Source organism: Staurois parvus, unplaced genomic scaffold, assembly GCF_062004578.1.
Source record: "Staurois parvus isolate SC_StPar_1 unplaced genomic scaffold, SC_StPar_1.0 ptg000018l, whole genome shotgun sequence".
Lineage (NCBI taxonomy): Eukaryota > Metazoa > Chordata > Amphibia > Anura > Ranidae > Staurois > Staurois parvus.
This window is the reverse complement of record NW_028317814.1, coordinates 22417819-22444017: the sequence shown is the minus strand read 5'-3', so window position 1 is coordinate 22444017 and position 26199 is coordinate 22417819. Positions and strand designations below refer to the sequence as shown.

Genomic DNA, 26199 nt, shown 5'->3' with positions numbered 1-26199 from the left:
GCACAGCCCTGCCTGGCAGGGCAGGAGAGCTGATCTTTCTCAATTGCAGTTAAAGCTGTATAAAACCCAAAAGCAGCTTACCAATTCTTACACTTGGTGACTGCATCAGTTTTCTTTTTCTAAGCTTTCTTTCCTTTATTGTAACCTGATGATCCGGCCAGTAAGTCTGTTGTTTTTCAACAGAACGAAAACAAACGGTGTTGCGCTAATATCAATAGTACTAAGGACGCAATAATTCGAAGAGTTGGGATACAGAAAAATGTATTCTTTACGTTCTCTTTCTGATTATTACTCACGTTGTCTTTGTCACAGTTCATATTAGGTCTGGATTCAGGCCTTTATACTGATCACCTCTGTTTTGGGGGTTTTTTTCTGTCTCCCCACTCTTCAAATTGTTGTGTCCTCAGAACTATTGATAGTAGCACAACATCATTTTATTTGTTTTCTTGTGCTAGTGGTGTCTAGGTCTAGGTGTTTGCAGCTTTTTTTCAATAGTCCTACCTATACCTATCTATCTATTCAGTTGTATCCAACCCTTGGCGATTGTATGGACCGTCACTCATAAGTGACTTTTTCCATGAATTCTCTTAGCAATTATTTTACAGGGTAGGTTGCCAGGTCTTTCCCCAACCCCTACCATGCAGGAGATCCCACATGGCCTGGGATAAACCTAGGACAATTTTAGACAAGAGCCAATTAACCTACCAGCATGTCTTTGGAGTGTGGGAGGAAACCCACACAAACACAGAGAGAACATGCAAACTCCATGCAGGAGGCACCATGGTCAGGAATTGAACCCATGTCCCAATTACTGCAAGGAAAAAGTGCTAACCACTAAGCCACTGTGCCACCCATATCTATACCTATAGCAGCGCAGAAAGTTTTTTCTATTATTTTCAACAGAATGAGTTGTCCTGCAGATGTAGGAGTTAGAGGGTTGACACACACCATTTACCACTGATGACGTGCTGACAATGTTCAGGTTTTATTATTGATCTAAAACCTTTAATCCCAAAAGTAAATATATCTGTGACTGCTTATAAAGTGTTAGCTGGAGTTTGGCTTCAATTAGTTAGTGTATTTATATCTGCTAGTGCATCTGACATCATTTGCAAATACATGCGTAAGCTTCGTCACGGCACCCCAGTACTCTGTAGTTCCTAACTCTCCAATTTTAAGAGCCCCCATAGTAGATGCACATGTGTTTAATGGATAGACTAAGGGCAGATGGACCGAGGAACCCACCCCTCCTTAAAGGCACAGGAGTGCACTGGACACCCAGCATGTAGCACAATGGCAGCTAAGGTGCCCAGTGCGCCCCCTCACCAACAATTCAACAGTACAAAAAATGGTCGATGGGGGCGTACAGGACACTTTAGCTGTTGGGTGTCCAGTGCACTCCTGTGCCTTTAACCACTTGCCGCCTGCTGTTTATAAACGGCAGGGCGGTGGCACTCCAGGGGCGGGTTGCCGTTCATAAACGGCACCCGCCTTTTCTAGCTGTGTGCGCTCCCTGGGAGCGCACAGCACCGCGATCTGGTGCCCGCTGTGTCCTCCGGACACAGTGAAACACCGATCGTCGGACGGGACCTCTGTACAAGGTCCCGATCATGTGATCACTGATTGGCCAATCAGTGATCACATACAAAGTAGTAAGCAAGATGTCACTTGTGACATCATTGATTACTACGTGTGAAATCTGTGAATGATCACAGAGATCACATGAAACAAGGCTATTCACAACAGCCTTGTACCATGTGACAAGCTGTGACCAATCACAGCTCACTCAGTACTTCTCAATGACTGCAAGAATGCAGACAGAGAGAAAGAGAAATGATTGCTTTTACATCCTATATGGGTGTAAAAGCAATCAGTGTAAAAAAAAAAAAAAATCTTCATCGCCCCCCACAAGTAGTACAGTGTCACCATGGTGACACTGTACTGCTAGGGTGACAGTATGTAAAAAAATAAAAATAAAAAATAATAATATAAAAAAATAAAATAAAAATGTAAAAGAAAATGTTTAAAAATTATAATTTTTGGTTATAAACTAATTTGGATTTTTTTTTTTTACTAAAAAAATAACGGAATAAATTTTGGCCAAGATTTATGATGAAATATTATTTATTTGCAAAATTTTATTAATAAAAACACCTTTTTTCAAAATTTTTGGACGTTTTCTTTTACATAGCAAAAAAAATAAAAATCCCAGCGGAGAATAAATACCACCAGAATAAAGCTTTATCTGTCTCAAAAAAATGGTAAAAAATTCATATGGGTACAGTATTGCATGACTGCGCAATTGTCATTCAAAGTGTGATAGCGCTGAAAGCTGAAAATTGCCCTGGTCAGGAAGGGGGTGAAAGTGTCCGGACTGGAAGTGGTTAAGGAGGGGTGGGCTCCCCCAGGTCCATCTGCCCTTAGCCTATCAATTAAATGCATGTGCCTCTACTATGGGGGCTCTTAAAATTGGAGAGTTATGAACTACAGAATACTGGGGTGCCGTGACGAGGCTCTGTAACGTGCTAACTAAACCCCTGTTTATAATGCATATTCTTAGACAGGTTACTTCGGTTTGTTTGCAGGCTGGTTGGCAAGTTAGAGCTGGGAATTTTTCTTTTTTGTTGTTTGACATGCATCTAACGCTCCCCTGCCACCAAGGCTGATAATGCTGCTGTCCAAAGATGTCCATGTGCTCCTCCATCCAGAGTGGAGCACTCTAATAAAGGAGGTGTGTAACTGGACAGATCACCAGGTGGAAACAGAGGGAAAAAAGACTAAAAAAAGAAAACTAATACAGCAATCGCATCTTGTTAGACATTCTGTATATAGCCCAACAGAACAGACAGTGCCCAGTCCAGCTGTGTTTATCTGCTGCTTCTCTGCAAACAGGAAACAGGGAATTTTTTTTTAATAGAGAAAAGACAGAGTTTATCAGCCACAAACTTATAAACACTGCCATCTACTGGCTGAAGAATATATCTCTACTGAATGCTTATACTGATGTAGTTGTTGTGCAAAAATACATAAATATTGCATTCCAACAAATCTAATGATTGGTAAGCTGCAATATATTACATTTTAGGTTTGGATTTTAATACAGTTTTCTACCCATCCAGTCCTGGGATTTATGCAGGCCTGCCATATAGTACGGCACTGTCTGGCAGAGCTGGAGACCTGTTTTTTCTCTACTGCATTTGTTACGCTTACAAGTCTTGTCCCTCTCCAAGCATGTGATTGGAAAGTGAAAGGAGAAACAGCTGACTGAATGAGCTCATCCATCTGTCACTCTGCTCTCTCTTCCTATCAACATGTCCCTTATTAGTTCTGGAAAACAACTGACTGCTAGTGCAGCATCTCCCTCTCCCAGTCTGTGTTCTGCTGAACAGTGGATTTCAGAAAGCTAATTCCAAGTCACATTGCGATACTTTCATTTGAAAAAATAGTTTAATGATGATTAATGAACACGAGGAGTGGCTTAGTGGTTAGTACTGCTGCCTTGCAGTAATTGGGTCATGGGTTCAATTCCCAACCATGGTGCCTCCTGCATGGAGTTTGCATGTTCAGTTGGGTTTCCTCCAGTTACTCTGGTTTCTTCCCACACTCCAAATACATGCTGGTAGGTTAATTGGCTCTTGTCTAAATTGTCCTAGTTTCATCCCAGGCCATGTGGGATCTCCTGCATGGTAGGGGTTGGGGAAAGATCTGGCAACCTACCCTGTAAAATAATTGCTAAGAGAATTCATGGAAAAAGTCACTTACAAGTGACAGTCCATGCAATCACCAAGGGTTGGATATGACTGAATGGATAGATACATAGAATGAACACAGAGTGGAATTCATTCATCTTGTATTTGTGCCTGGAGTTAAGCTTTACAATCTCTCCTTGTGTTCACTCTCTACACTTCCATATAATGAGAAAATAGATGGACCTAATGAAAAAAAATTACTGACTGCTAATAACAACCAGTGAGAATTTGTTTCATATTCTAATCTGTGCTAAAAGTGAACCCATGAAAATTGGACATTTGTAAGAACCTGAAGTTCCACTTTTACTACTGTTATAGTAGAGCAGTCTTAGCTGTCATGGTTGGTGTGTGTTACTTTTGTTCTCCTCCTGTCATCCATGTATGGGCAGGCTGATTGTACCCAAGTTCATCTATCAATCGACTTTTGGTACAACCAACCTGTTGTACTTTTCTACATATGATTAGGGCTTTTTTCCTCAAAAAATAGGTGCAGGAACTTCCCCTTCCAGGGGCGGACTGACAACTCATGGGGCCCCTGGGCAATAGGGGATTATGGGGCCCCTGTGTCCTTGCCCAAGCTAAAAAAAACCTATGAAAATGGTACCAGGGGCATCTCATGGGGCCCCCTACTGACCCCGGGCCCTTGGGCAGTGCCTGAGTTTCCAAATGGTCAGTCCACCCCTGTCCCCTTCCCGAGTCACTTCTTGTCTCTGCCCCCTACCCACCTCTAAACACTTTCACTTGGTTCCACCCCTACCCACCTCTGAGCATCTTCACTTGGTTCCACCCCTACCCACCTCTAAGCACCTTCACTTGGTTTCACCCCCTACCCCTCTCCGAGCACCTTCACTTAGTTCCACCCCCTACCCTCCTCCAAGCACCTTCACTTGGTTCCACTCCCTACCCACCTCCGAGCACCTTCACTTGGTTCCACCCCCTACCCACCTCTGAGCACCTTCACTTGGTTCCACCCCTACCCACCTCCAAGCACCTTCACTTGGTTCCACCCCCTACCCACATCCAAGCACCTTCACTTGGTTCCACCCTCTACCCACCTCCAAGCACCTTCACTTGGTTCCACCCCCTACAGACCACCAAACACCTTCACTTGGTTCCACCCTCTACCCACCTCCGAGCATCTTCCCTTGGTTCCACCCCTACCCACCTCTGAGCATCTTCACTTGGTTCCACCCCCTACCCACTTCCGAGCACCTTCACTTGGTTCCACCCCCTACCCTCCTCCAAGCATCTTCACTTGGTTCCACCCCCTACCCACTTCCGAGCACCTTCACTTGGTTCCACCCCCTACCCACTTCCAAGCACCTTCACTTGGTTCCACCCCTACCCACCTCTGAGCACCTTCACTTGGTTCCACCCCCTACCCACCTCCAAGCACCTTCACTTGGTTCCACCCCCTACCCACCTTCGAGCATCTTCACTTGGTTCCACCCCCTACCCACCTCCAAGCACCTTCACTTGGTTTCACCCCCTACCCCCCTCCGAGCACCTTCACTTAGTTCCACCCCTACCCTCCTCCAAGCACCTTCACTTGGTTCCACCCCCTACCCACCTCCGAGCACCTTCACTTGGTTCCACCCCCTACCCACCTCTGAGCACCTTCACTTGGTTCCACCCCTACCCACCTCCAAGCACCTTCACTTGGTTCCACCCCCTACCCACATCCAAGCACCTTCACTTGGTTCCACCCCCTACCCACCTCCAAGCACCTTCACTTGGTTCCACCCCCTACACACCACCAAACACCTTCACTTGGTTCCACCCTCTACCCACCTCCGAGCATCTTCACTTGGTTCCACCCCTACCCACCTCTGAGCATCTTCACTTGGTTCCACCCCCTACCCACTTCCGAGCACCTTCACTTGGTTCCACCCCCTACCCTCCTCCAAGCATCTTCACTTGGTTCCACCCCCTACCCACCTCTGAGCACCTTCACTTGGTTCCACCCCTACCCACCTCCAAGCACCTTCACTTGGTTCCACCCCCTACCCACATCCAAGCACCTTCACTTGGTTCCACCCCCTACCCACCTCCAAGCACCTTCACTTGGTTCCACCCCCTACACACCACCAAACACCTTCACTTGGTTCCACCCTCTACCCACCTCCGAGCATCTTCACTTGGTTCCACCCCTACCCACCTCTGAGCATCTTCACTTGGTTCCACCCCCTACCCACTTCCGAGCACCTTCACTTGGTTCCACCCTCTACCCACTTCCAAGCACCTTCACTTGGTTCCACCCCTACCCACCTCTGAGCACCTTCACTTGGTTCCACCCCCTACCCACTTCCGAGCACCTTCACTTGGTTCCACCCCCTACCCACCTCCGAGCATCTTCACTTGGTTCCACCCCCTACCCAACTCCGAGCACCTTCACTTGGTTCCACCCCCTACCCACTTTTAAGCACCTTCACTTGGTTCCACCCCTACCACCCTCTGAGCACCTTCACTTGGTTCCACCCCCTACCCACTTCCGAGCACCTTCACTTGGTTCCACCCCCTACCCACCTCCGAGCATCTTCACTTGGTTCCACCCCCTACCCACCTCCAAGCACCTTCACTTGTTTCCACCCCCTACCCACCTCCAAGCACCTTCACTTGGTTCCACCCCCTACACACCACCGAACACCTTCACTTGGTTCCACCCTCTACCCACCTCCAAGCATCTTCACTTGGTTCCACCCCCTACCCACTTCCGAGCACCTTCACTTGGTTCCACCCCCTACCCTCCTCCAAGCATCTTCACTTGGTTCCACCCCCTACCCACTTCCGAGCACCTTCACTTGGTTCCACCCTCTACCCACTTCCAAGCACCTTCACTTGGTTCCACCCCTACCCACCTCTGAGCACCTTCACTTGGTTCCACCCCCTACCCACTTCCGAGCACCTTCACTTGGTTCCACCCCCTACCCACCTCCGAGCATCTTCACTTGGTTCCACCCCCTACCCAACTCCGAGCACCTTCACTTGGTTCCACCCCCTACCCACTTCCAAGCACCTTCACTTGGTTCCACCCCTACCACCCTCTGAGCACCTTCACTTGGTTCCACCCCCTACCCACTTCCGAGCACCTTCACTTGGTTCCACCCCCTACCCACCTCCGAGCATCTTCACTTGGTTCCACCCCCTACCCACCTCCAAGCACCTTCACTTGTTTCCACCCCCTACCCACCTCCAAGCACCTTCACTTGGTTCCACCCCCTACACACCACCGAACACCTTCACTTGGTTCCACCCTCTACCCACCTCCAAGCATCTTCACTTGGTTCCACCCCCTACCCACCTCTGAGCACCTTCACTTGGTTCCACCCCCTACCCACTTCCGAGCACCTTCACTTGGTTCCACCCCCTACCCTCCTCCAAGCGTCTTCACTTGGTTCCACCCCCTACCCACTTCCGAGCACCTTTACTTGGTTCCACCCCTTACCCACTTCCGAGCACCTTCACTTGGTTCCACCCCCTACCCATCTCCCAGTACCGCTCCTTTTAGAGAATACAGAGCTAAATATCATTTTGTTCACAAATGAAAATATATGCCTAGGTTGATTTCCTTTAGAGGTAGACCAATGGTGCTCCAAAGCTCACAAGTGCTTTCCTAGCACCTTAAACAGCATGAGAGTATAAGGTGAAGAACCGGCAACTCATTCACACCAATAAAAGGCAGAGGCATGATGGGACTTGTAGTTCACCAACAGCTGGAGGGCCACAGTTACTCGCCCCTGGCCTAGGTGGCCATGTACACATAGGCATTTACAGGCATGTTCAAAAAGAATGTTTTGGCCTCATACACACGGGCAGAGAAAATGCCACTGCTGGGGGCAGAGGAGTATTTACCACAAGGCAAACAAGGCGTTTGCCTAAGGCGGCATTTTTCAGGGGGGGGCAGCACTGCTACTTGGAAGAAGGAACACACGCGGCATGGGGAGCAGGTGGGATCCAAGAGGGGCTGTGCTTGGCGGTGTATGCAGAGCCTGACTCTTCTTCCCAGGGATGTCCGGAGCTGTGAGCCTGGATTCACATACATGTGGTGCGGTATATCGCATGTGATTTGCACAGGAAACGCACCGCATTCCTGTGTGAATCAGATGCGATTTGTGTGCGGTGTGATCGCACCGCACCTGCACCAAAAACGTGCAGGGCCCTTTTTTTTGTCCGCACTAGAATCGGATCACATGGGTATTCACACCTATGTAATCACTTCATGTATGCATGAGGCCAAAAAAAATATACGCTCCAAAGGTGCATCCTGAGAGGCGATTATGGGCATAATTTATGTGCGTAGAAACTGCTAATTTGTTTCGTATATATTTGTTATTTTCGAATTGCTTAGAAAATCGAATTTTGGAAGACGGCTATATTCATTCTATTCTATTTGAAATTCAAATTTCAAAAGATGGCTATATTCTTATTATTCTATGCTATTTTTTTCCTATTCTATTCTTTTATTTTGTTTTCTATTCTATTATTTTATTTTCTATTCTATTCTGCTCTTTTATTTTCTATTCTAATCTTTTATATTCTATTCTTTATTTTCCATTCTATTCTTTTCTATGCTAATATATTCTGTTATATTCTGTTCTATTATAGTCTATTGTGTTCTATTCTGTTCTGGTCCTTTATTATCTATTCTATTCTGTTCTATTTTATTCTATTGTTTTATTTTCCATTCTATTCTGTTTTTATCTTATCTATTCAATTCTTTTCAATTCCATTCTTTTATTTTTTATTCTATACTATTATATTATATTCTCTATTCTATTCTGTTTTATTCTATTCCATTCTTTTCAATCATATTCTATGTTTTCTTTTCTATTCTGTTTTATTCTATTCTATTAATTATTTTTTATCCTATTCAGTTCTTTTCATTTTTTATTCAGTTCTACTCTATTCTGTTTTTTTCTTTTCTATTCTATTTTTTTCTTTTTTAGTCTATACTGTTGTATTCTATTCTGTTTTATTCTACTTTGTTCTATGCTATTCTATTCTTTTCAGCAGCCTTAGTAGAAATCATCTTCTTATTTCACTTTCATTTTGTTCCTTTATTTTTTTTTATCCTATTCAATTCCACTCTTTTTTCCCATTCTATTTTACTCTATTGTTTTTTTCTCTTCTCTTCTATTCTATTTATTTCTTTTTTATTCTATACTATTGTATTCTATTCTGTTTTATTCTACTCTGTTCTATGCTATTCTGTTCAGCAGCCTTTGTAGAAATCATCATTTTATTTCATTCCTTTATTTTGTATCCTATTCAATCCTATTCTATGTTTTCTTTTCTATTCTGTTTTATTCTATTCTATTAATTCTTTTTTATCCTATTCAGTTCTTTTCATTTTCCATTCAGTTCTACTCTATTCTGGTTTTTCTTTTCTATTTTTTTCTATTATTTTCTTTTTAGTCTATACTATTGTATTCTATTCTGTTTTATTCTACTTTGGTCTATGCTATTCTATTCTTTTCAGCAGCCTTAGTAGAAATCATCATCTTATTTCACTTTCATTTTGTTCCTTTATTTTTTTTTATCCTATTCAATTCCACTCTTTTTTCCCATTCTATTTTACTCTATTCTGTTTTTTTCTCTTCTCTTCTATTCTATTTATTTCTATTTGTTTCTTTTTTATTCTGTACTATTGTATTCTATTCTGTTTTATTCTACTCTGTTCTATGCTATTCTGTTCAGCAGCCTTAGTAGAAATCATCATCTTATTTCATTTTTATTTTATTCCTTTATTTTTTTTTTTAACCCTATTGAATTCTTTTCAGTTTTTTTCATTCTATTCTACTCTATTCTGTTTTTTCTCTTCTCTTCTATTTTTTCTATTCTTTTCTTTTTTATTCTATACTATTGTATTCTATTCTATGCTGTTTTATTCTACTCTGTTCTATGCTATTCTTTTCTATTCAGCAGCCTTTGTAGAAATCGTCATTTTATTTCACTTTTATTTTATTCCTTTATTTTTTTTATCCTATTCAATTCTATTCTGTTTTTTTTCCATTTTTTCCTCTTCTGTTCTATTTTTTCTTTTCTTTTTTATTCTATACTATTGTATTGTATTCTATTCTGTTTTATTCTACTCTGTTCTATGCTATTCTATTCAGCAGCCTTAGTAGAAACCACCTCATTTCACTTTTATAGTTTACTGTATTTATTGCAATATGTTTCCATTTCGAATTCAAATTAATTTTCTAATTCGAATCATTTGTTTCGTTATAATTTTTTGGGAGTTACTATTGTGATTCGGAAATTCTGGTACAACCAAATCTCTGAATAACAAAAATGTTGTCTGAATTTCAATTCATAACTAAATGAATTGCACAGGTCTAAAACAAGTATTTTTTTTTTAAACACAGCAATTGTTTCAGTTGTTCTTCAAAGGAAATTGTATTCAGGACTTTAACATGAGCCTGTACTTCGTTTAAATGTTGTAGTCATGAAAAGCACCTGCAGGAGTGGCAATGGATCTTGCAGAGTGGCCTAGGGGCTCTGACTCCCAAGAAGCAAATGTTGACCCGGCTTCTGGGGTTGGAAGAGGTCAGGACTGTCCCTGCCATAAATCTTAGGTGACCGGCTTCTCAAGTTTATGGCTAGTTTAACTGGTGCTGAGAGGGGATGAAGGCAAGACCACCACTCTATACGGCAAGGGTGCAAATTATAGAGCCCCTTGCACATTGTCTGTCCAGCTGTAGGGCAACCTTCCCGGCATTTTAGTGCTCCTGGGAGGGACAAGTGCAGCATCCAGACCCGCTGCTGGCAGCCTATCAAATTCTATGGCAGGATTGGGCTGAACACAGTACTAAATGGCAGCAGCAACTTTCTTTTTTTTTTTTAGGTAAAGTGTTACTAAACCTCGGAACCCTGCATTCACTATATCTGGTCTCCCAGAACCCTGCATTCACTATATATGGTCTCCCCGGACCCTGCATTCACTATATCTGGTCTCCCAGGACCCTGCATTCACTATATCTGGTCTCCCCAGACCCTGCATTCACTATATCTGGTCTCCCCGGACCCTGCATTCACTATATCCGGTCTCCACGGACCCTGCATTCACTATATCTGGTCTCCCCGAACCCTGCATTCACTATATCTGGTCTCCCCTGATCCTGCATTCACTATATCTGATCTCCCTGGACCCTGCATTCATTATATCTGGTCTCCCAGGATCCTGCATTCACTATATCTGATTTCCCAGGATCCTGCATTCACTATATCTGGTCTCCCAGGACCCTGCATTCACTATATCTGGTCTCCCAGGACCTTGCATTCACTATATCTGGTCTCCCCGGACCCTGCATTCACTATATCCGGTCTCCCCGGACCCTGCATTCACTATATCTGGTCTCCCCGGACCTTGCATTCACTATATCTGATCTCTCTGGACCCTGCATTCTTTATATCTGGTCTCCCAGGATCCTGCATTCACTATATCTGATTTCCCCGGACACTGCATTTACTATATCTGGTCTCCCCGGACCCTGCATTCACTATATCTGGTCTCCCAGAACCCTGCATACACTATATCTGGTCTCCCCGGACCCTGCATTCACTATATCTGGTCTCCCAGGACCCTGCATTCACTATATCTGATCTCCCCGGACCGTGCATTCACTATATCTGGTCTCCCCGGACCCTGCATTCACTATATCTGGTCTCCCCGGACCCTGCATTCACTATATCTGGTCTCCCCGGACCCTGCATTCACTATATCTGGTCTCCCAGGACCCTGCATTCACTATATCTGGTCTCCCCGGACCCTGCATTCACTATATCTGGTCTCCCAGGACCCTGCATACACTATATCTGGTCTTCCCGGACCCTGCATTCACTATATCTGGTCTCCCCGGACCCTGCATTCACTATATCTGATCTCCCTGGACCCTGCATTCACTATATCTGGTCTTCCAGAACCCTGCATTCACTATATCTGATCTCCCCGAACCCTGCATTCATTATGTCTGTTCTCCCCGGACCCTGCATTCACTATATCTGGTCTCCCAGAACCCTGCACTCACTATATCTGGTCTCCCCAGACCCTGCATTCACTATATCTGGTCTCCCAGAACCCTGCATTCACCATATCTGGTCTCCCAGAACCCTGCATTCACTATATCCGGCCTCCCTGGACCCTGCATTCAGTATATCTGGTCTCCCCGGACCCTGCATTCACTATATTTGATCTCCCCGGACCCTGCATTCACTATATCTGATCTCCCCGGACCCTGCATTCACTATATCTGGTCACCCCGCACCCCGCATTCACTATATGTGGTCTCCCAGGACCCTGCATTCACTATATCTGGTCTCCCCGGACCCTGCATTCACTATATCTGGTATCCCCGGACTCTGCATTCACTATATCTGGTCTCCCCGGACCATGCATTCACTATATCTGGTTTCCCTGGACCCTGCTTTCACTATATCTGGTCTCCCAGGATCCTGCATTCACTATATCTGTTCTCCCCGGACCCTGCATTCACTATATCTGGTCTCCCAGAACCCTGCACTCACTATATCTGGTCTCCCCAGACCCTGCATTCACTATATCTGGTCTCCCAAAACCCTGCATTCACCATATCTGGTCTCCCAGAACCCTGCATTCACTATATCCGGCCTCCCTGGACCCTGCACTCACTATATCTGGTCTCCTAGAACCCTGCATTCAGTATATCTGGTCTCCCAGGACCCTGCATTCAGTATATCTGGTCTCCTCGGACCCTGCATTCACTATATTTGATCTCCCCGGACCCTGCATTCACTATATCTGATCTCCCCGGACCCTGCATTCACTATATCTGGTCACCCCGCACCCCGCATTCACTATATGTGGTCTCCCAGGACCCTGCATTCACTATTTCTGGTCTCCCAGGACCCTGCATTCACTATATCTGGTCTCCCCGGACCCTGCATTCACTATATCTGGTATCCCCGGACTCTGCATTCACTATATCTGGTCTCCCCGGACCATGCATTCACTATATCTGGTTTCCCTGGACCCTGCTTTCACTATATCTGGTCTCCCAGGATCCTGCATTCACTATATCTGGTCTCCCCGGACCCTGCATTCACTATATCTGATCTCCCCAGACCCTGCATTCACTATATCTGGTCTCCCCGGACCCTGCATTCACTATTTCTGGTCTCCCAGGACTCTGCATTCACTATATCTGATCTCCCCAGACCCTGCATTCACTATATCTGATCTCCCCAGACCCTGCATTCACTATATCTGGTCTCCCACAGTACACAGAACATGCAAATGCAATTATTTTAGTAAATATAAACTGATAAATACCTTTTCTCATCAGCAGTATATAGCAGTCTTGTGACTTCTATCAGTGTTCAGCTGAGCACTGGTTAATCTTGTAGGAGTTTTCATTCTCCTCTGAGGCTGCTTTCAGTAGGATACAGGGATGCTTCTCAATGTCATTTCTTTATTGGTCACAACTTATTGGTACTGATGCGTTTCGTTGCTTTGAGGAAGGCACGCGTCAGCATCAGAAGATCATGTACCAATAAGTTGTGAAAAATAAAGAAATTACATTGAGAAGCATCCGTGAAGCCAGCTGTATCCTTTCGAAGATCACCATGTGACAAGTGAACGTTCCAAGCCTGAGCACCGGTCTCCAGATTCTATCAGGATTATAGCAGTAGAGCTTGGGTGAGTTCAGTCTCTGTCCTATGAGGCTGCATGACCCCTGACCCTCTGATCAAGCAGCCTTTTGACACAATGCAGAGGATTAACCCCTTAGGTTCCACAGTGCGTCTAACAAGCATGCTTTACTGCATATACAGACTGATTTTACTGTTGTGGGTTTAGTAATACTTTAAGGATATAGTAAAAAAGAGTTAGAACCCCAGTCAGGATTCTATTGAGACCTGTGCCCCCGCTAGGGAGATTTACCCCCTCTATACATCATCTACCCCTCCCCCCAATCCATGACAACCCACACTGGTCATCAGGACAGAAGGTGAAAGAAAATCCAAAAATCCAAAAACAAAAAGTTTTCTAACGAGGAATTCCTTTCCTTTGGAGAGATTTCCTCTCATATCCTGCTGAGTCTATGGGACAGGAAGTGGAGGGAAATCTCCCCGATGGGACACTGATAGTAATAAAAACTGACAGGACTTTTTTTTTTTACCATTTACTACAGATTTGTTTTGAATCTAGGAGCCAGTTTTGTCATGTCGCCTGTTCCTAGAACTGATGCAAAGATTTTTGTCTACAGTGGCGAAGATGCATTTTGGCACCCCCCCCCCCCCGTCTTCCAGCTACCCCACCCTGGTACTGCTGTACCCCCCACGTCATCCTTCAGTTACCCCACCCTGGTACTGCTGTACTCCTCACCTCATCCTCCAGCCACCCCACCCTGGTACTGCTGTGCCCCCCACCTCATCCTTCAGCTACCCCACCCTGGTACTGCTGTACCCCCCACGTCATCCTTCAGTTACCCTACCCTGGTACTGCTGTACTCCTCACCTCATCCTCCAGCCACCCCACCCTGGTATTGCTGTGCCCCCCACCTCATCCTTCAGCTACCCCACCCTGGTACTGCTGTGCCCCCCACCTCATCCTTCAGCTACTCCACCCTGGTACTGCTGTACTCCTCACCTCATCATTCAGCTACCCCACCCTGGTACTGCTGTGCCCCCCACCTCATCCTTCAGCTACTCTACCCTGGTACTGCTGAACCCCCCACCTCATCCTTCAGCTACCTCACCCTTGTATTTCTGTACCCCCCCTCATCCTCCAGCTACCCCACCCTTGTATTGCTGTACCCCCCTTCTCATCCTACAGCTACTCTGGTACTGCTGTGCCCCCCCTCATCCTCCAGCTATCCCACCTTTGTATTGCTGTACCTCCCAGCTCATCCTCCAAGCACCGCACCCTGGTACTGCTGTGCCCCCCCTCATCTTCCAGCCACCCCAACCTGATACTGCTGTGCCCCCACTCATCCTCCAGATACCCCACCCTGGTACTGCTGTGCCCCCCCCCCCTCATCCTCCAGCTACCCCACCCTTGTATTGCTGTACCCCCCACGTCATCCTCGAGCCACCCCACCCTGGTACTGCTGTGCCCCCCTCATCCTCCAGCTACCCCACCTTTGTATTGCTGTACCCCCCACCTCATCCTCCAGCCACCCCACCCTGGTACTGCTGTGCCCCCCCATCCTCCAGCTACCCCACCCTTGTATTGCTGTACCCCCCACCTCATCCTCCAGCCACCCCGCACTACTAAACCACCCTCTACCCCTCTCCCCAATCCATGGCAACCCACACTGGTAAAAAAGAATAAAACAGGGCGTGCTCTCCTCCTGCATTACCGTGATATATAGGAAATTTATTGTAAAATCACAAATTCATACTCACAAACCAAAAGGTCATAAAAACAGAGACAATGAGCCAAAGCTGAGAATTGTGGACAGCGGAGGTCCTTGGGTGAAAAGTGCTAACGCGTTTTGGGAGTCAAACTGCCTTCCTCAGAGCAACCCACACTGGTACTACACCCCCCCTCCACTCCAGCTACCCCACACTGGTAATGCTGAACCCAAACACCCCCTTTCCTGGGTATCAAGCCACCCAGTGCTTGTATTGCTGGGCTGAGGATTTGGATTTTACTGCCCCCCCCCCCTTATCCTGGCACTATAGGGAAAGTGGTGTCAGCTCTGCCAGCCTGCAAAGTCTGGAGATGAGGTCCCTGTCCCTAGGGGAAATGGGGGAGTGTATGGAGAAGATGGGGCTGTTTCAGAGTGAGGTTGATGGAGTGCAAGTGCTGGTAGTGGGCACAGCCAGCCCGGGGGAAGTGAAAGCAAAGCTGAGCGGCCTGATCTGCGAGGAGAGAGCGGAGTTGTTCGGGGAGCATGGATACCTGTCAGTGAATGGGCTGACAAATACCCAGGATGCAATTTCTTGTCGCCATGGCGATCTGGCTCCTGGGATTTGTTGAGCCCTGATTTACTACTCTGTCCACAATTGGAAAAAAAAAATTTGGCTTTAAATATACTTCAACGCACCATGCACAGACGCAAACCCAATTCCCGTGATATGCCTGTGCCGTGAGCGGTGCACTGTTTTATTATTGGAGGAATTCTGTACTAAGGTGGTATAGAGACGGAAATGAATAACGTCTGAAAATGCTAGTTCCCTGGCTTCAGTACTTTCTAAAGCTGACTGTACCCGGATCTTGGACAGTTGCTGCTGAATTGACTGAATTTCTTTCTGTGGGTGGATTTTTCAATCAACTATTGGTATTCGCTGAGCTGGGGTGGTGTCGGTTCTTAAATCTGTACCCCCTTCCACCTGCTGTTGGACCCCGCTGTATCCCCAGCAGCGTTGCCAGCTTCCCTCCTCTCCTCTTTCAATTGCAGGTGCTGCAGGCACACAGGGGGACAGTTTCAGTATGGAGAGCAGGGGGGACGACACTTAAATCGGTCCTACTTACCATCCCCTTCCTTTCCTAAATGAACACAGGAAGTGATTGCTACCAATTGCTACTGTGTCTATTCATCACCGAAGCATAGTGAAATGTGTTTACTATGCTTCAGTTTGTGAATGAACAGGAAGCCTCAGAGCACTTCCTATTCATTCATCTCTGCAGAGAAAAGAAATGAGAAATGTCATCAGTCCCTTTCCCTGTCTCAAATGTGAAACATCAGGGGCCTGCTTATACCCCTAATATTTCGCCAAAGCCCCTAAACAGGGTAGCTAAAAAAATATACAAAAAAATAACATTCTAAAAAATGCAAAAAAAAGATTTTTTAAAGTTATAAAAAACAAATGTAAAAATCAAGGACTTGTTCAAATGTGCTTTGCTCTCTGAAAAGCAGTCAGCATTTGGATTACTCTGCAGAGAGCGTTTGACAGGCAATCAATTAACCCCGCATGCGAACATTGAACGTGCTTGCAGAGCAGTGCTAATCACTTGAATGAGTCTTTGCTGATGTGGGGTATAATTCCTGCCATGGTTATCCATATTTTTAAAAATATATTTTTTTAAATATATTCTTCAGATTTTTTTTAACATATAAAAAAGTCATTTTAACATATATGTTTACATATATTTGTAAATGCATTTAAAAAATGTAGATTTGTATTTTTACAGACATACAGTATATTTGAAATGTATTTTAAAAAATATTTTTCTATATTTTGTAATAACGCATTTCAACATGCAATATATATACATACATACATACATACATACATACATACTGCATTTATTGAAATATATTTTGAATTATATTAAATATGTTCAAAATTGTAGTATTTCAAATATATGGCAATATATTTGGGAAGAATATTTTTAAAATATATTTCAAATATATTTTTCTTCCATGTGGGATAGCATCGCACCTGCTACATTTTAGCAAAGATATGATTTTATATTATCAGAGGGGGGTGAGCGGTGTGACCTGTCAGGTAGGCTGTACAGGGCCTGGTGATTTCTCAAGGCAGCCCTGCCTATGGGCCCTAGGCATTAAGGACCTGACCCCTTCCTGGATTCACAGTAGAGTGCTGCAGAGAGCAGCACTACATAATGACTTGGTGCCACTCTGCAGCACTTAGGATCTCCCCACCACCAGAGGACAAAAAAAGTGAAGGGGACCTGTAACGTCATGTAACCAGAACAACAACACCAAAATGATGTATACAGATTTATTGAAAGGGTACAGAGGTACTCCAAAGGGTGGAGAGCTAGAAGAAGCAGTGGATCTTGAGTTTGGAATTAGACTTTAAAGATTAACTTCCTTTTTGTTGAGAAAAAAAACATCATTGGATGTTCGATGTACATTGCAAGCATTTTAACAAACTTTGTAGCAGATTCCTACCTTGTCCTTTGCCCTGATGTTTGCTCTATGTATGCTTCACCAGGTCCTTTGCAGACTGATTCTGAAAGAAAGGGTCTGGTTCATTATAATCGCCTGGTGTACCCACATGGAAAAAAAATATATTTGAAATATATTTTGAAAATATTCTTCCTAAATATATTGACATATATTTAAAATACTACAATTTTGCCCATATTCAATATATTTCAATAAATAAATATATATATATATATATATATATATATATATATATATACTGCACGTTGAAATGCATTTTTTATATATTACAAAATATATGATAAATATTTTTAAAAATATATATATTTTTCATGTATTCTTCAGATTTTTTTTAACATATAAAAAAGTCATTTTAACATATATTTTTACATATATTTGTAATGCATTCCAAAAATGTAGATTTGTATGAAAGACATACAGTATATTTGAATTTTATTTGTAAAAATATTTTTCATATATTGTGTAATAAAAACACATTTTAACATACAGTGTATATAAATATATATATATATATTTATTGAAATATATTGAATATGGCCAAAATTGTAGTATTTCAAATATGTGTCAATATATTTGGGAAGAATATTTTTAAAATATATTTCATATATATTTTTCTTCCATATGGGTACTCTCAGTGTTCTGATGAGAAAGGCTGCCGTGTCATCATCCCTTTACAAGTAAATAACCCTTGGGGAGTATTTCACCAAAATTGACATTTCTGTTACAGATGTTTCCTAAAATTTGATTTGTGCAGCATACTGAGAAAATCAGTGAGACAGAAAAGAACAATTCTGAAGGTGTTCTGTACACCAACTGTGTACAGAACTCCTCCAGGTTGCCATATTGCATTGAATTTTAAAGAAAACTGACAGTATTGCAGAATTGAAATGGAAAATTATTTTTTAATAACAATAAATTACAATATGGTTTGTGTCCCAATTGTATATGCTATATTTTTTTTGTTATTTTTTTTTCCACTAAAGTGGAGTTACCCTTTAAGAATTAATAATTAAATAAGCAATAGATTCAAGGTGGCAGTGTACAAAAATAAAATGAATATTAGAGATGAAAGAAAAGTTGATTTTTCATTTCAAAGTGAACTTTGACTTGTTCCTTTGATGTTAGGGAGATGTTCTGTCACAACAGAATTTCAGGTAACTGCTTACGATCATATCAATGAGCTTTGAAAGGGATGTTGCGGAAGGTGACAGCAGAAGACATAAATAAATTATTTGTTATTTATGATGAATTTCTATGAGTTTGCAGGGTTGATCCCAAACATTGTTAATCTATATAGAATATGATGTGCACATCTATCCTGCTGGAAGTAAAGCTTTTATTAGTCAGAAATTTTTAAACATTTGTCTTTATGTAATTAGGGCCTTTTTGTCCATTTATTTTACACGCATGGGGGTATAAAGAAAAAAAAGGAAATAAAAAAGAAAGAAATGCAGAGCTTTTTGTCCTGCAAAACTTTGTGTACATTTGTTCTGTGCAAATGCCAGCAAAATTGATTGCTATCAGGCTATTTTCTCTACATACTGTTTATTTCCCATGATCAGCCATCTAGTGGTCATATTGCAGTATTTTCCTGATTCGTGCTATTTTTGTGAATGACTAATCTGGGGAGAAAATAGCCTAGTAACATTCAATTTTGCCCCCATTTGCACACAACATGCAGTTTCACAGGACAAATAGCTCCGTAAATATTTTATAAATACAGCCTATAGTGTTTGTGGTGTGGTACATTCTTATATGTTTACTTTTTTATTTTTTACTGTTTTACTAATATCCTATTTCATGTTCACCGACTGTCCTGACCTTCCCCTCTCATTATTTATCAACTGTCATTTTTAGGCCTCCTCTGTCATTTTTATTTTTGCTTTTTACTCTCCTTTCTATTTCTTTCTGCCTCAGCCTGCACCACAACATTTTTTAGTGCTCAAAAGGAAACGTGCTCAAAAACACCCCATGCTACCCAATGATCAGGTGAAACAATAGGGAAATAATGCCCATGGTACCAGACATGCTGCACAATTTGGCTTAGGCAGGCCCCAGCTTTAGGTCATATAGCAGTGACCTGCTGGGGTCTCATGAAGGAGTCAGCAGCTTACCTGAGTGTGCTGGAATGTCTCCTTTAGGTCGATGACTGAAGAGAGAGAGCTGCTGCCCTTCCATTTATTAAGCCATGCTTGCTCTTGCGAGGTCAGGATCCTGACATCTAGACCTTTAAGAAAACAATAAGTCATCGATCAGTCGGAAAATTATGCTATTTTCACAACTGTGTTATAATAAAGATATAGTATATCACTATATAGTACAAATCAAGAAGCAACATTTAAGTGCCTGCAAAAATGTACTTATAATCAATATATTTTATATATATATATATATATATATATATATATATATATAAATACATATAAATATATATATATATATATAAATATATATAAATAACTATATATATACATATATATGTGTGTGTGTGTAAAAAAAAAAAAAAAAAAATATATATATATATATATATATATATATATATATATATATATATATATATATGAGAAAATAATAATTTTCTCCCCTGCAGATTTTATAAATTTGCCCGCTTACAAAGAAATGAATGGTCTATAATATCATTTTTGTCATAGATGTATTTTAAATGATAGAGACAGACTATCAACCAAAAATCCAGAAAAAATACATGATACAAATGTTATACATTGAGTTGCAGTTCAGTAAGTAAAATAAGTATTTGATCCCTAAGCAAAACATGACTTAGTACTTGGTGGAGAAACCCTTGTTGGCAAGCACAGAGGTAAGATGTTTCTTGTAGTTGGTTACCAGGTTTGCACACATCTCCAGAGGGATTTTGGACCACTCTTCTTTACAGATTATATTTATATATTTCAGGTACTTATATAGCCACGGCAATTTACGCAGCGCTTTACATATATATTGTACATTCACATCAGTCCCTAACACTCAAGGGGTGTACAATCTGAGGTCCCTAACTCACATTCATACATACACATACTAGGGCTAATTTAGACAGGATCCAATTAACCTACCAGCATGTCTTTGGAGTGTGGGAGAAAACCAGAATAACTTGAGGAAACCCACACAGGCACAGGGAGAACATGCAAACTCCAGGCAGGTGGTGCCGTGGTTGGGATTCAAACTGATGACCCTAGTACTGCCAGGTGGAAGTGCTAACCATTTAGCCACTGTGCTGCCCATCTCTAAATCCCTAAGGTTTCTTGACTGTTGCTTGGCAACACGAAGTTTCAGCTCCCTCTATACATTTTGTATAGGATTAAAGTCTGGAGACTGGCTAGGCCACTCCATGACCTCCATAGCCTTGGCGTATGTTTTGGGTCATTGTCATGCTGGTAGACCCATCCACGACCCATCTTCAGTGTTCTGGCTGCGGGAAGTAGGTTCTCATCCAAGATTTTACAATACATGGCCCCATCCATTGGCCCTTCAATGTGGCAAAGTCAGCCTGTACCTTTAGCAGAGCAACGTGGTGTTCTTACGGTCATAGTTAGCATTTTTTTTCCTCCAAACACGGCAAGTTGAGTTAATGCCAAAGAGCTCAATTTTGGTCTCATCTGATCACAACACTTTGTCCCAATCCTTCTTTGAATCACTTAGATGTTCATAGGCAAACTTCAGACAGGCCTGTGCATGTGCCTTCTTGAGGAGGGGGACCTTGTGGGCACTGCAGGATTTCAATCCTTAGCGTATTATTGTGTTACCAATGGTTTGTTTGATGACTGTGGTCCCAAATACCTTGAGATCATTTACAAGCACCTCCCGTGAAGTTCTGGGCTGATCCCTCACTTTTCTCATGATCATCCTTACCTCATGAAGCGAAATCTTGCATGGAGATCCAGACCGAGGGCGGTTGATGGTTATTTTGTATTTCTTCCATTTGCGAATAATCGCTCCAACAGTTGTCTCCTTCTCACCAAGCCTTTTACTGATGGTCTTGTAGCCCATTCCAGCCTTGTGCAGGTCTACAATCTTGTCCCTGACATCCTTTGACAGCTCTTTGGTCTTGCTCATGGTGGTGCCAAGGAAAGAGATTCTGTGGACAGGTGTATTTTATACACATAACGAGTTGTCATTAAGTGCACCTTCCTAAATTGACAGGACTAATCTGTGTACCACATGAGCACATAGCCAGTCTGTGGAGCCAGAATTGTTGGTTGGTAGGGGATCAGTTTCTTATTTCACTCATTGAACTGCAACTTAATTTATAACATGTGTATTATGTGTTTTTTTTCTGGATTTTTGGTTGATATTCTGTCTTTATCATTAAAAATACACCTATGATAAAAATATAGACCCTTCATTTGTTTGTAAGTGGGCAAATTTACAAAAATCTGCAAATAATTATTTTCCCCACTGTGTATATATATATATATATATATATATATATATAACTTTTTTTTCTTCATTCTTAATTACAGATATTTACAATATATAGTGCAGCCAATTTACACAGCCCTTTACATATTTATTGTACATTCACATCAGTCTCTGCCTTCAAGGAGCTTACAATCTAAGATCCCTAACTTACAACTTACAATACATTCATACATACACATACTAGAGCCAATTTAGACAGGAGCCAAATAACCTACCAGCATGTCTTTGGAGTGTGGGAGGAAACCAGAGTACCCAGAAGAAACCCACACAGGCACAGGAAGAACATGCAAACTATGTGAAGGTAGTGTTTGGGATTCGAACCAACGATCTTAGTATTGTGTTTTGGTACAATATGCTTGTTCACGTTGGAGATGTAGCCATTGTTGTTTGAGCTTCTGCACTGTGTCTATATCCTTAAAGGGTCTATATATTCATAAGTTACATCCTGTTAGTGCTTTGATTTTTTTTCATAGTGTTATTAAAAAACAAATTAATTGATGGCCCTTTAGGGTGACAAAGCTCACCCACTGCTTTGCAATGTAGTGGTGGAGTTGTCACCTCACCATGCCTGCTCCCACTGCGCAGCTTAGGGCAGCCATGGCATTTCTGCAAGACAATTATGAGTGTGCCACATCAAGGCAAGACATGTTTATTTTAAAAAAATGAGAAAGAATTGACAGGTCCTCTTTAAAAACAGAACTCCCATATTGTCCTCTACATCAAAATAGAAAAGATAGAAGTGCTAGCTCCTTGCCAAAGAATGAGTTCCTTACACTGCCTGGCTTGTCTGGGGCTGGTTCAGTGTTTGCACCAGGCATTGCTCCAGACTCCTTCAAATTCCTGAACATGTTCTGGGCAGAGGACCCTTTCACTTAATTGAAGAGGAACTAAACTCTAGAAGTTGTGCCCATAGAAGGTAGGCAGTGTGCAAAGGATTGGTCATCGGTATTGTCTGAGGCCACCTTGCAGCTGTTCTTTCCCTATTACCATGCTTTGTTCACTGTATGGAGGTAGCCATCTTGGTAGAGGCAGAGTTTTGCTTCCTCATGTAAGAGCCTCCAGCAAGGAGAACATTGATCCGTACAGTAGCAACCACACCAAATCTCTCTCTAAATCTCATGAGACTAGCAGCAAGTGGCAGCCATGCCTTAAATCTTACTCTGCAGATATACTGCTAAGCACACTCACCTTTCTCCTACATTTAGGATAAAGAGTACATTTTTTCTGGGTACTACTTAGGTGCAATTAACATTTCTAAATGTTTTTTGTAGCATAAGAAGTCTGTACATTTTGAACTCAAGTCAACTTACAAAAGAAGAGGCTTTATACTCACCTATCCTGCTACCTGGTACTTTAATCTTCATTCTCTTGCAGATGCCACCTCTTCACATGTGTGTCGGATGCCGAATAATCTTCTATGCTCAGTTGTTCCTCCCTATGACCCCTATATCATTTCAGGACACAGTGATGATATAAAGGTCAGTAGAAGTACCCACAGCACACCGTACAGGGTACATTTGGTTTCTCCCTCCGACCCACATGTCATTTCAGGATATAGTGATGATATAAGAGCCAGTAGAAGAAATCACAGCACACAGCACAGGGTACAGGCATCTGACCCTCCCAAAAATGTCAAATGTAAAGGTTGTTTAGGCAGGTGTAGCTTTTCACAAGGCAAAGATCAGAGAAATAGGCAATGGAGGTGGTGGTACTTTGTTGACTTTCAGAATCCTTTAACATGGGTGGTCCATCAGTCTGTTTTTGACCTGTGATTACATGGATCCAAATGTACTACAATCTATTCCTAGGGGTGGCTGGATGTAGGCAGATGTACCTCCACATTTGTCAGCCCATACTGAGGTCTGTTTAGGTTTGTCAGACCAAACAGAAAAAAATTGTGTCCAGGTTTTACTGACCTGAGTGGATGTGGGCAGGTATAGGAGGATGCACTTCTGCCTTCAAAGGGGATTATATGGGTCCCTTTTTCCTCCACCAGAAGATGTAGGAAAAATCAGAATGGACACAAATGTCTTCTATGTGACCATGTTTCCATTTCCGTTCTTATCCTACTCAGCAAGGGATCAGTCTAGACCAGGGTTTCATGGAACCCTAGGGGTTCCTCCATAGTTTGCTAGGGGTTCCTTGAACAATGAGCAATTTGTGCCACTTAGATAAGTTCCCACTGACTCCATGATCTGATCTTTTTAGCTATCTGTAAGGTGGTAATTCTTCCCAATGACCTCAAGTGTAAGGAGCATTCTTCTCACTTACTGATGCACTTCTGCCTTCAAAGGGGATTATATGGATCCCTTTTTCCTCCACCAGAAGATGTAGGAAAAATCAGAATGGACACAAATGTCTTCTATGTGACCATGTTTCCATTTCCGTTCTTATCCTACTCAGCAAGGGATCAGTCTAGACCAGGGTTTCATGGAATCCTGGGGTTCCTCTATAGTTTGCTAGGGGTTCCTTGAGCAATGAGCAATTGGTGCCACTCAGATAAGTTCCCACTGACACCATGATCTGATCTTTTTAGCTATCTGTAAGGGGGTAATTCTTCCCAATGACCTCAAGTGTAAGGAGCATTCTTCTCACTGACCATCACACTAATGTATCATGAGTTGTAGATATAGTCATTTTTAGCAGGGGTTTCCTGAGACCGGAAAGTTTATTCAAGGGTTCCTCTGTGTTGAAAAGGTTTAGAAAGGCTTGTCTAGACGGAACGAAGGGCCCCTGTGTGAAAGTGGACCCAGCAGCTGTCATCAAATTAAAACGGACAGTTATTTCTACACTACTGACACTGGCTCTGATCTCCCAGTATCTGAAATGAAAACTGCCCGTGGTATCCCAGGCAAACAAACTTATTTAAACTTTTTTTCTACAACTGTCATCCATAACTGATTTGGATTTGTTACCTTAATTCAGACACCGATACACGAGGCCCCCTGTGTTAATAGAAATGTGGATTGTTTTACCGCCAGCTGTTTTTCATTAAAAAATAAAAAAATCTTCCATAATATTTATTTTGGTGACACAGTTATTATGACAGGATAAAGTAAACAGATACTTTGTAACACTGTAATTTAGCCAATTTTCCTCTACTGGAATTCTCTTTCATCTTAATATGGTCCGAAGTCACAAACTAATTTCACAATTACCGTCACTTTTCCCCGACATCCCATACCCGTCTCCTCGAAGCCGTTAGCCAATGCTGATGAAAATCTACCTGTAAACAAATTACTTTAGATTCCATAAGCCTGGAAGGCTGGAGATCTTATTATCCACTTACTGGAGGAACATACAAAACATCTTACATCATTCCATCTATAGCAGACACACTCAGAGCTTCGGGTTTGCTCTATTAATTCCAGCTCTCCGAAGCCATAAGATGGTGATTTACTGAGTGCTCAAGTTCAATGAACTTAATGTTCTCCAGTAATACCCAATCATTTGCAAAAATAAAAAATTGAGGTCCCAAAAATGAAGCTCCTATACGCAATGATGCCTAAGTTGCAGGTATCTGGTTGGCTCAAGCAGAAAACACTGTACCAATTCATCTCAACAGCCCCCAACGGCAATATTATAAGAGAATCCCATAGGTGACATTGGGAAAAGTTTCACTAGGGAGCAACTAGGTTTCACTTGGTGCAAATTTGCCGAGACGAAGGGAAAAATAGAAACAACGGCCAACTTTCCCTAATTAACAAGGACAATTCCAAATTTACTGCTGGGTTTTTTTTTTTGGTCTGGAAACGATGACACGCACAGTAGCTGTTTCCATTTTATGCTTCATTGATTCTCGTCCTTTGTGCTAGTCAACTCGGAGTTTATTAAAGAGAGAAGCATGCCAAACAAAATACTATAGTCCCACATATGACGTGCGCAGGAGCACCTGCCAAGCGCTATGTGTCCCTGGAAACTTTATTGAAATGTTGGTAATTATGGATATTATGGGAAAATTATTAAAAAACTATTCATGTTTTTCCATCCTGAAGATACAATAAGCCCCAACCCAAACAGTCACTGCAATTTTTTTTGCAATGTGTTTAAAGCCCATCTCCAGTTTCCATAAAGACCTATAAGTGATATCTGGAGATCCTGCTATGCAGGTCTGTGTTCAGGCACTTCCTGTTATGGAGTGACAACACTCT

At 42.6% G+C, this 26199-nt stretch overlaps 1 protein-coding gene across 2 annotated transcripts in view; it reads left to right on the top strand.

The window, feature by feature from the left end:
* NTN3 (netrin 3) overlaps positions 1–26199 on the top strand; it is a 184920-nt gene that overhangs the window by 10786 nt on the left and 147935 nt on the right. The window contains exon 2 of one of the 2 annotated variants that reach the window (XM_089683022.1): positions 23423–23526. The exons of the other annotated variant lie outside the window; for it this stretch is intronic. The gene's annotated coding sequence lies outside the window, so the exon portion shown is untranslated. The remainder of the gene's footprint in view (positions 1–23422; positions 23527–26199) is intronic. 2 annotated transcript variants of the gene reach the window in all.